At 37.5% G+C, this 10,599-nt stretch overlaps 1 long non-coding RNA gene across 2 annotated transcripts in view; it reads left to right on the top strand.

The window, feature by feature from the left end:
• The first annotated feature begins 4,260 nt into the window (after positions 1-4,260).
• LOC115923126 overlaps positions 4,261-10,599 on the top strand; it is a 29,290-nt gene continuing 22,951 nt past the window's right edge. Inside the window, exons 1-2 of one of the 2 annotated variants that reach the window (XR_004063801.1) lie at positions 4,261-4,335; positions 8,496-8,654. This is a non-coding gene — a long non-coding RNA (uncharacterized LOC115923126). Of the gene's footprint in view, positions 4,336-8,336; positions 8,655-10,599 lie in introns of those variants that run through there. The other variant, XR_004063800.1, reaches the window with a different exon arrangement.

The raw sequence follows: 10,599 nt of genomic DNA, 5'->3' as shown, positions 1-10,599 counted from the left end.
GCAGAAACAAAGTCACACACACACACACACACACGCACGCGCACAAATGTTCGTTGATATTTGATATTCGATATGTGATGTGTGTGGCATGATTAATGTTGTTAGGAATGTCATTTGGATCTGCAAAGACCGAATTAATACCTAAATCTCAATTGTTTTATTCAAACATCACATAAGTGACTTTGGCGCAAGTCGATTTTTGCAATCTCGCAAACGATGCCTCATGTTCATCCAAGCGTGAACACATACCACACAAAAATGATACTAAATGATTCGGGATAAAACACTCTTTCATAAGATGTATAATAATTTACTGTTCATAGATTTGTAAAATAATTAGCAATTATCTAGGTGTAAACTTTTTTTGACTCACACTGTATATTAAAAAATTAAATCTAATTTTAAAGGAAAAAAATCCGAACAGAAGAGGCGTAAATATTCACGTCTGAATGACAAACGGGGGGGGGGGGGGGGGGGGGGGGTAGTGAGCACATTTTTTTTTTTGATCCTCAAAAAAATTTCAATTTGCACCCCCCCCCCCCCCCTTGAGCGCCAGGGGGGGGGGGGCCCAACCCCCAAAAAAGGTAAAAATCACGTGATTTTACATGATTTTTTTCTCAAGGGGGGGGGGGGCCGGGCCCCCCGGGCCCCCCCCCCCCCTGGATCCGCCACTGTCACTAGCGGTACCAGGAGGGGCGAAGGACAGATGGGCATCTTCATTGTTCCGGATCACTAGGTTTCGTCCATTTAAACATTTTCCCATTAGCTTCTGTTTTATGACTGCCCAAGAGTAAATTATGTGCATTAAAGTCTCCAAATAAAATTGCGTTTTCCCCTTGTAACATTTTTCAATAATTAATTTAATATTCCCATGTCAAGTTTTTGACATGTAATATTTCTAAAGAGATAATCTCTATGGATTCATGCACATGTACTTTACTGTAATTCATCTTGGAATGAACATAATATCGCACAACCTCCTCATATACCCCTGACCCTGTTCCTATATTTACATATATAATTTGGAATTTGCAAAAAAAATTCATCTTCTCTTGAGTTCTTTCTCTTACTTCACTACCGTCGGGCTAAACGTATAATTTATTGCCTCACTCTAAACCCCGCGCATGGTTTTATTTTGATGACAAATGCAGCGATACAAAATTAAAGGAATCTGTCACTTGTAAACAAAATAAGACGCCATTGTATATTCAGCTGCATGCACACACCGCGGTATGTTCGGCGTTTCAAGAGGGAACAAATGTAGTCCAGATTCTGTCCGTTCGTTCTTTTTATCCCCCACACACAGCGCGGTCTCTCCACTGATCGCACAATCCCCAAATTTCCGTCCACACGTATTCAGGACCCAGATTTAGAGGAATGGCTAGGTCTACTTTCAACGTTGAGGGTGTGTTATTTTATCAGCTGATTGGATGCGCTAAACGAAAACGGTACAGATAAGAGGCAGGACTAGAACAAATGCCGTCCTTGATATCATTCCGGGGTTTTTTTAATTTGAAAGTCTGGTTTAGCTTACCCGTTTCTAGTGATACATTAGTTGACATATTTGTGATTTTCTTTGAATTTCCACTTTAAGATATTTTTCACATCACTCACTAGGTTATCGTTAGGGCTTGTGATTACTTTGATCAATGTAATGAAGAAAATAACAAGTGTAATGTTTGAAGCACTTGACAGGAAATTGGAGGGATGTTTATCACATTCATGTTTAGTGTTGTTACCACTAGTAGCAGCCAAAGAATTATTCAAAGAATTCTGCAAATTGGAGGTATCTATTTTAAATCTGCTCAGAAACCATATAATTGTTTTCACAGATTGTGTCTTTATCTTAGGCTTTTCTTTTGGTGCCTAGATTGTTATTTGCTGCAATTTCTTCTATTTTAGAGTGCAATGTAGCAACTTGCGCGTAAGAAATGCGCTTTGCACTTAATTTGTGGCACCTGTTGTGCTTCTTTCATAACCTCACATCCCTGAAAGGCAGCCGAATGATTTCCTTGGCAATTAACGCACTTGAAGTTTTCTTACTACAATTCGCAGCGCTATACTGAATGTTCAAGTCCACATCTCGAAAATCTTCCTTTTCCTCTGCAACCCGTAGCCAAGTGGCCCAAACCTTTGACATTTTATAGCATCTTGGTGCTAGGGGTATAAACTCAATGGCCCGAATTCACAAAGCAAGGTTTGAGCTCAGACCAAGGTTTGACCTCAAACCTCCTTTTGTTTCGCCAAACCTCCTTTTGTTATTTACAAACCTGGTTTGTAAATAACAAAGGGAGGTTTGGCGAAACAAAAGGAGGTTCGAGCTCAAACCTTGGTCTGAGCTCTTTATGTACGTCATATGACGCGTTTCAGGTTTGAGTTCAGACCTTGGTCTGAAATGCATTTCACAAAGCCGGTTTGTCCTCAGACCAAGGTTTATGTACGTCATATGACGCGTTTCAGGTTTGAGTTCAGACCTTGGTCTGAAATTACATTTCACAAAGCAAGGTTTGTCCTCAGACCAGGTTTATGTACGTCATCAGACCCGAAATTTACAGACTGCTCAGATAGGAGGTATGTAATTTCTCAAACCTGGTTTGAGAGCTATCAACCAATCAGGATGCAGCACTGGGTGGAGATAATTTTTTTTTTTTTTTTTTTTCTTTTTCCCTTCCACAGGGATCCTTTATTAAATAATATCGTTCACATTATTATGTATACAATTGGTTTTTACATGCAGAAATTCAAAATAATATTCCTGGCCATTCAAAATATGATAAGAAAATACATTTATAGATACCGGTATCAGTTACAAATTGAAGTTCACTTTTTAAAATAAATATCACAGATTTAGTTGGCAAAATGATTTTAGAAGAAATAAACAATCAGAAACACTTTGCAAAAAGTAACCACTTTTTCATAAATTTCTGTTCTTTCAGATTTGTTTTACATATATACTTTTCCATGTTATAATAACACTTTATCGCTGATATTATGTTTTCAAAAACTGGCAAACACTGTTTACATTTGGCTGCAAAAATTTCTTTCCTGACTATAATCATAATACAATTGAGGGCACTGTTATTATTACCGTCAAACCCAAACAACTTATTTTGATTTCTAAACTTAGTACATTATTACGAGACAACCAATACTCGAGTTTAGACCATATTTCGGTTGTATGAATACAGTAACAAAATATATGTATAATCGTTTCTACACTGTTATTACAGAATGTACATAAGTTATCTGTAACTAATTTAAATCTTAACAAAGCATCTTTCATATAAAGAATTCTATTCAGTAACTTGAACTGAAACCACCTCATGTTAACATCGACAGTACTTGAATTAAAGGGAAGAAAATAATACGAACTCCATACAATATTGTCAAGGTCAAACTCCTGTTTCCACTTAGTAAGACTTTTACATTCCTTTATATTATGTTTCAATAAAGAACGGTATATATGTGCACAACCTTTCACTTTTATTATTATTATTAATAACAATGCTTCCGGGATAATACATGTAGGTTCAATGACCTTTGGTATGACATTTTTATTAAAACCAAATCGAATAGCATTACAAAAGCCATAATATTGAAGAAAGTTTACATGTACATTGTATTTATGTTGAAAATCAAAGTATGAGAGAAATGATCCATCTGTTTTTAAAACATCGTTAACAAAACGTACCCCCTTAGCGCACCAAGACTTATAATAAATTACGTTATCATTAACTTTTATTTTAGGGTTATTCCAAAGGGGTTGACATGCAATATCATTTATAGTGAATTGAGTAAGGTCTGAAAAGGCTGATAATACTTCTTCCCAAAATGGGTTTCGTATTGTAGTGGCTAATTCTTTGTAATATTCAGCCCCCATGAATAACTGAAGAGATGTATACGGTGGAGGTAAGAATGATTGGAACATATGAAGAGAGAAACTTTCAGAACAAATAAATCTTCTTATCCATGATATCTTAAGTGATTTACAATGCATACAAAGGTCAGTCACTTTAACTCCGCCTTCATTGTACAATTGACCCATTTGTTTCCTACTTATTTTATCACGTTTGCCATGCCATATAAATTCAAAAAAACGTCGATCGATATCCTTCATAATTTCTAATTTTGGTTCAGGAAGAGATAAAAATAGGTAGTTCAATTTGGGTATAAATAAAGATTTTACTATGGTAACTCTTCCTGGAGATAATTTATGCTCGACGCGATTGATTTTATCCAAATAATTCACCGCCAAAACAATCTGCGATAGTACCTGGTCAGCCCGATTTTAGTGCAATTGAAATCTCTCAATCTCTCGATCCTTTCCTTAAAATCGTAAGTATAAAACCTGTACATGTAGTCGAATTCATACTCTTCACGTTATTGACATTTCACTATTTGATATGCTTTATAACTTTCCATTTTCCATGAAATGTTCGGTGTTTTCATATCCGACGGCCTCTCAATTCCAGAGTTCAGGGACTGAGTCTGAGGGAGCTCGAGTCCAACGCCCAAGGCGGCGGCGCACAGTGGGCCAGGGAGGAACCAAAGTGCGCCAAAACTAAGTTTGGGTGATTTTTTTTTTCCAATTTTTTTCTTGCCCAGTTGAAAGGTAATACATAGAGGAATACCTCAGTGAAATATTTAATTCCGGTATGCACAATAAGGGTATTAATTTACTACTTCAAACAGCAACATCCTACATATTCACAGTTTTAGTGCAAAAGTGACTTATTTTATAAATCTTTCAATTCAACATGAAGTTTTTAAGTTATTGATATGAAATTGCTCTCAAATATTTCTGATAGTTCATTTCGTTCAATGAATGCGTTAAAATTAATAGAAACACAATCTTCATGATATATTATAGGGTAATTCACTGAAAAATGGACTAATTATCCATGTTTTTTATAAATCCAGAAGAAATGTTTAGATCTCCGCAGTGTACCGCTTAAATTTTAATATCACCATTTCCTATGATGTCTAAGCTTTAAGTTGATACCAAATTTGGCTGCCCGATCTTGCCCGTTGTTATGTTAGTGCCGATTTCCCTTGTCACATTGCCCCGAAAAATGTGGGTTTTGGGGGTCCGCGGCTGAATCATGAAGGATTCGTGGTCATAAATCACGGCGCGAGGGGGCGCGTGACACTTTTTCTGACACCGCGGACCAAAATAAACACATTTTCGGGGCAATGTTGCAAGGAAAACGGCTCTAACATAATAACGGGCAGAATCGGGCAGCCAAATCTGGTATCAACTTAAAGCTAAGACATCAGAGAAAATGTTGGTAATAACATTTTAGCGAAAATCCCTGGAAATCCAATCATTTCCTCTGGATTTATAAAAAAAAATCCCCAAACATGAGTTTTGGCGCACTTTGGTTCCTCCCTGGCCCACTGTGCGGCGGAGCTCGCACCCTCTGACCCTGGGCTGGAGTTGGGCCTAGCCGGGCCGGGCCTACAGTAGATATCTGAGTATGACTGTCATGTTTAATTTTGTCTTGTTGTCAGCAATGCCATGACACATGCCAATTAGACTAGGCCTAGACCTACACTAGTTATTACAAATTCATGATAATGATAATAATACCAGGCTCTAGCCTAGGCCTGGCAATGATGTCCATCACTTGACTTGGACACTGACTGGCCTGGTACCCAAATAAATAGAAATTGAAGTGGCATCAGCAATGCAATGCCAATGTTCCCCAAAATGGATCACACTGACAAGCATAGACCAAAAGTTTCAGTCTCTCTATATTGCTGGTTGTTCACTGAGACTACGTCTGGCTCCACTAGACCTCCGATTATAGAAATTAGAATGTCAACAAATGTCAGTTTTATTATTTTTATCAAAGAAATGACCCATGATCCATATCAGACGTTATTTCTGTTTATGAGTCATGATGATGACAAGCAAAGCTTTTATTAAATTTAGATCTGGTTCTAATTGTCTTAATTAACTGGTTTAGTCTCCAGAGCCAGGATCACCCACAAAGTCACAAGCACAAGTAACATTTCTTTATTTTTAAAACATTGTTTGAACATTTGTTTCATTTTATCTTCACTCCAGTAAAGATGGTAGAAATGCAGCTGATTCAGCATAATGAGCTGGTGTACCTGGAGGAGGAGCTGGAGCAATATATAGCAGCACAACCGGGCAGAGGCCTCTGAGATTGGGAAAACCCGCTGGATGATGAGCCTTTTGTTTTAGATTGAGGTACTTTGAATTCAAATTCTGTATTGGGAAAGTTGGCGAAAACATGGCCAAACTACTTGATGAATATTGTTAACATAGCTATAAAAAAGGGCTTCTGTTGTAAAATCCTACCCTAGTGTCGTTATTAAAATCCAGAAATATTTCAATTCATGTTGACCGCCTAAATTCACTGTTCGTTTGCCCCGCTCCGCTGGTCTGCCTACGACCGTGCAAGCCCCTAATGCCATGCACATGTGCGTTTACATAAATTTATTCAATTTTTAAAGCATTTTCTGTCATATTCCATACATTGAAAGATTAGTTATGATATTTATTCTTTTACATGGTAGGTGATGAAAGCCTTAATTTTCATAATTTGTGTGTGGGGGCATTTCCCAATAATCTACTAATAGATTATGTGCTTGAAACAAGTTTGTGATTTGTTGCTTAAATTTCACAAAAGGTGAAGCCGTGAAGGAGATTAGAAAAGGCATAGACAATTTTGTCTTTTACGTTAAATTGATTCACACCACATCTGGAAATCAGTATAATTTTTTTTTTAAAGTGACAGTGACAGTTGGGGATGCAAAAATATAATAGCATAGACCTACATGTAAACCAGCAAAAAAATGATTTATTTGAATGCTTGTTTTTTTAATTTTTTTAAAAAGGTAATTCGATCTAAAGGATGCACGGTGAGGAGGCGGCATGCCGTGTCACATTCATCTGTTTGCCGAATGGAGAGTAGTGAGTGAGGGATGTTTCCGAACCTGTTGTCAGAAGAAAGGGACAAGTCATGAAGTTTCCTACAAGTTACAACAAGGCAAAAAGTGACTACTATTCAGAAGCAGTTTTTCCAGTACTGCAGATTTCCAGGAGTTGCTGTTGATGGGACACATGTTTACATCAGGAGCCCTGGTGGGGCAAGAGCCAGGTACTACTTCAATAGGAAGAACACAGGGGCGGATCTAGCTTTTTGCTAAGGGGGGGGGGGGTTTGACCAAAATAATGACGATGCAGAGCATCGTCCACGAGCCGCGAAGCGGCGAGCCGATTTTTTTTGGGGTGTTTATTTGAACCCCGTAAGTGATGTTTTCCTGGCATCTATTAACACAATGGAGACCATAAAAAGCAGTGCATGATAACGTCTTTTTAAATCAAGTAACAGTTAAATACACAGTTATATCCAGAGTTATCATGTGTTTGGTTAGGTTACCAGATGAGTTGAATATCTTCTCACAATATTTGCACTTGAAAGGGTTTCTCTCCAGCGTGCGTTCTTTTTTTCTTTTTTTTTCTTTTTTTTTCCTTTTTTTTTTTTTTTTTTGGCCCGCCCAAGGGGGGGGGGGGGTTTAAACCCCCTAAACCCCCCCCCGTAGATCCGCGCCTGGAACAGGTACTCCATCGATGTTCAGATGTGAGAATAAATGAATACATCATGACTGGATCCTGCACGGCTTTCCCTTTAGACCTTTTTTTTGTACCTTGCAAAATTTTCACATTAGATATATACACTCTCCAGTCTTGTGTGTTGTACATCCATGCTAATTCATTGGTGACCAATGCAAGATTTCTAGTAGCCAAATGGATATTAAAGTAATATTCGTGTACAGGTACTCATTTCACTGCCTTTGTACACAGTTAAGAATATCCAATGGATAGTTAAACTTAAAAATCCTAACACTCGTTAATATCTTTTTAACGAAAGGGAAATTTGAAAAATCAAAACTTGTTCCATCCTTCTATTGGCAATACAGATATGACCTCTAGATTTCTGATATTTTTTTGATGGCCAAGGCAATTGGGCCACCGTTTTTTCCATTGATCAATGAAAGAAAAAACAACAAAGAGAAGCATGTAAATTGATCAATGGCAATTACCACTATATATTTTAAACTATAGAAAAACAAACAGGTTCATTTACCATAAAAAGATGAGAGAGTGGGTACCCCCTCCCCCCCCCCCCCCACACACAAAGCATTTGTTGTTGTTTTAGGCTCGAAATGTTTTGTTAAAAGTGAGATTATTTTTGTTTACATTGTTACAAGATAAACAATGAAAACATGAGTTAAAAATGAAAAAATACTTCATCAGTCAATAAATATAGGGTAATTAGCATTTTCTTCCAATTTTTGTTGTATAAATAGATATTGAAAAGCAATTATCACATATTCAACTGCATTTGCATTAATTACCATAAATAACAAGTGAAATTTATACATTTCACGGCCTATCTGAAGTGTGAAATGAGTGAGTTTTCATAACTAATGAATGCCAACATGTTATTTCATATTGACAGGTTGTCTGTGATTATGCTGGGAAAATAACTAGTATCGTTGCAAGGTGGCCTGGACTGGTAGCAGCCACGATGCCAGGATCTTTTCTGAGTGTGCACTGAATTGACAGCTTCATGCTAGGGCATATGAATAACAGTTGATTCTTGGAGATAGACTATAGGGTAGGTAGATTATTTCTTTATATGAAAACATTTGTGTCATGGAATGACTCTTTCTTGTTCTGAAAGTTATGTTTAAGACTTGTGACAAGACTAGAAGAAATAGTTCGGAGAAGAAGGAGAAGACGAGAGTTGTTATCTACGTAATGGCAGTTCGCCAACAGCGACGACAGTCGCTAACAGTTTAGCAGTTTGCTTGCAGTTCCAGCATTTCTATGTTGAGATGGGAACTCTTTAGATAATCCTTAAGGTATGTTTATTCATTGAGTTATATTTCTTAAAGTACAGTGCTGTAAAATGCCACTGAAAGTAGTTGCAAGTTGTAGAGATTACAGTCGCACGATGGAAGCGATAGCCTATATGAATGTGTGTAGTGACGTGAAACGAATCGCGAACATGGATTCGTTGAAAGTTTGATTGATAGTTAAGACGGTCTTTTGAAGACTTTTTCTTTGTGAAAAGATAAAGTAGTTTAAAATTGATGGTTGTCAGGAAGATGATATGTGAATTTAACTTAATTATTAGCATGGGTAGACTTTGAATAAGTTAAGACCAAACTATGTTTACTTGCGTATGTACGTGTGAAGGTATCTTGTACCCTTTTCACATCTATTTTCTTAACCCCGGACTATCCTTAACCCCATACTATCCTTAACCCCATACTATTTTTTGTGCTGTTCACATCTATTTTCTTAACCCCGGACTATGTGCTTAGCCGGGGTTAAGAAATTTCACGCGATTCACACTACGTTCGCCTTAGCCCCGGACTATTCGATAGCTCATGAATATTAATGCTTTTGCTACCGCGCATGCGCCTTTCGACTAAATGAAGGGGAAAAACCAGGCCCCCCAAGCTCCGCCATTTTGTCCGGATCCATTAGAAGCCAAAATAAGCCTCCTTGCATAATTCATGAGCCCTATGAATTATGCATTCTGAAGGATGCTCCCCACGAAACGTGGACTGGAATGATGTTCACTACATGGTAAAAGACAATACACGTATCAGCGTAATTAGAGAGGTCAAATAATCTACTGTACGGAATTATGGGTAATTTATTCATCACGCTGCGCGCTAGCAACGCAAGTGATTCAGCGAATCAGCGTAGATTATTCTGATGCGATCACCGTTAGGTGAAATACGCGCTCGAACTTGTATTATCGATCACTAGTATAACAGCTGGTGTACCCAGAATGCATCGGGAAGTGGACCTCGCGTTGTTGTGTTGTTGTTGTTGTTTTTTAATATGGGGAGTGGCCTTAACTCATTGAATAAGAAATACTGATCCGATCTTATTCCCTTTTTAGTCTATCAATAACTGGGTCTGTTTTTGTTTTATTAACTCAAACATGCTATAAGCCATATAACAACACATTCTCTGGCTATGATTATACATGTTAAATATGCTAATGTATAAAGTGTCCTTATTTTATACAAATTATGTGGCAAAGAGGATGGTTTTTCTCCACCCACTCTCATCGTACCTTTATGATTCCCCTTCTCTCTCTTTCTCTGTCTTTCGTAAATTATCTTCTGCAACTAACGGTTTGTTGTCTTGACTGAACAATCTGTTGCAGTTCCTTTCTGTCTCACTTTCAGTCGTAATACCATTCATTTACATACTCGTTATCAACTACGATCAACCATTGATCCATATTCACTCCATTACTGTCCACATTTCACTTGGATTATCTTCACTTTTCCTTTTTGCAGCCTTTGCAGGAGCTTTGAACATTTTTAATGTAGAGACCAGAGAGATCGGAAAATATGTTAATCATTTTATTCGAATTGAAAACGGAAAGTGAAACATTGTTTTTCAATATCTTGACATATTTTTGTTTAAAGACAATGGAATTTAACTCTGGAAATTTTGAATTGGGGCGCCCCCCCCCCCCCTCAAAAAAAAAAAAAAAAAAAAAAACCAGGAGTGGTACCAGGGTTAGTTAGTTA

The sequence above is a fragment of the Strongylocentrotus purpuratus genome, unplaced genomic scaffold (assembly GCF_000002235.5).
Source record: "Strongylocentrotus purpuratus isolate Spur 01 unplaced genomic scaffold, Spur_5.0 spur5_scaffold_13, whole genome shotgun sequence".
Classification (NCBI taxonomy): domain Eukaryota; kingdom Metazoa; phylum Echinodermata; class Echinoidea; order Camarodonta; family Strongylocentrotidae; genus Strongylocentrotus; species Strongylocentrotus purpuratus.
This window is presented reverse-complemented; position numbering and strand designations above follow the sequence as displayed.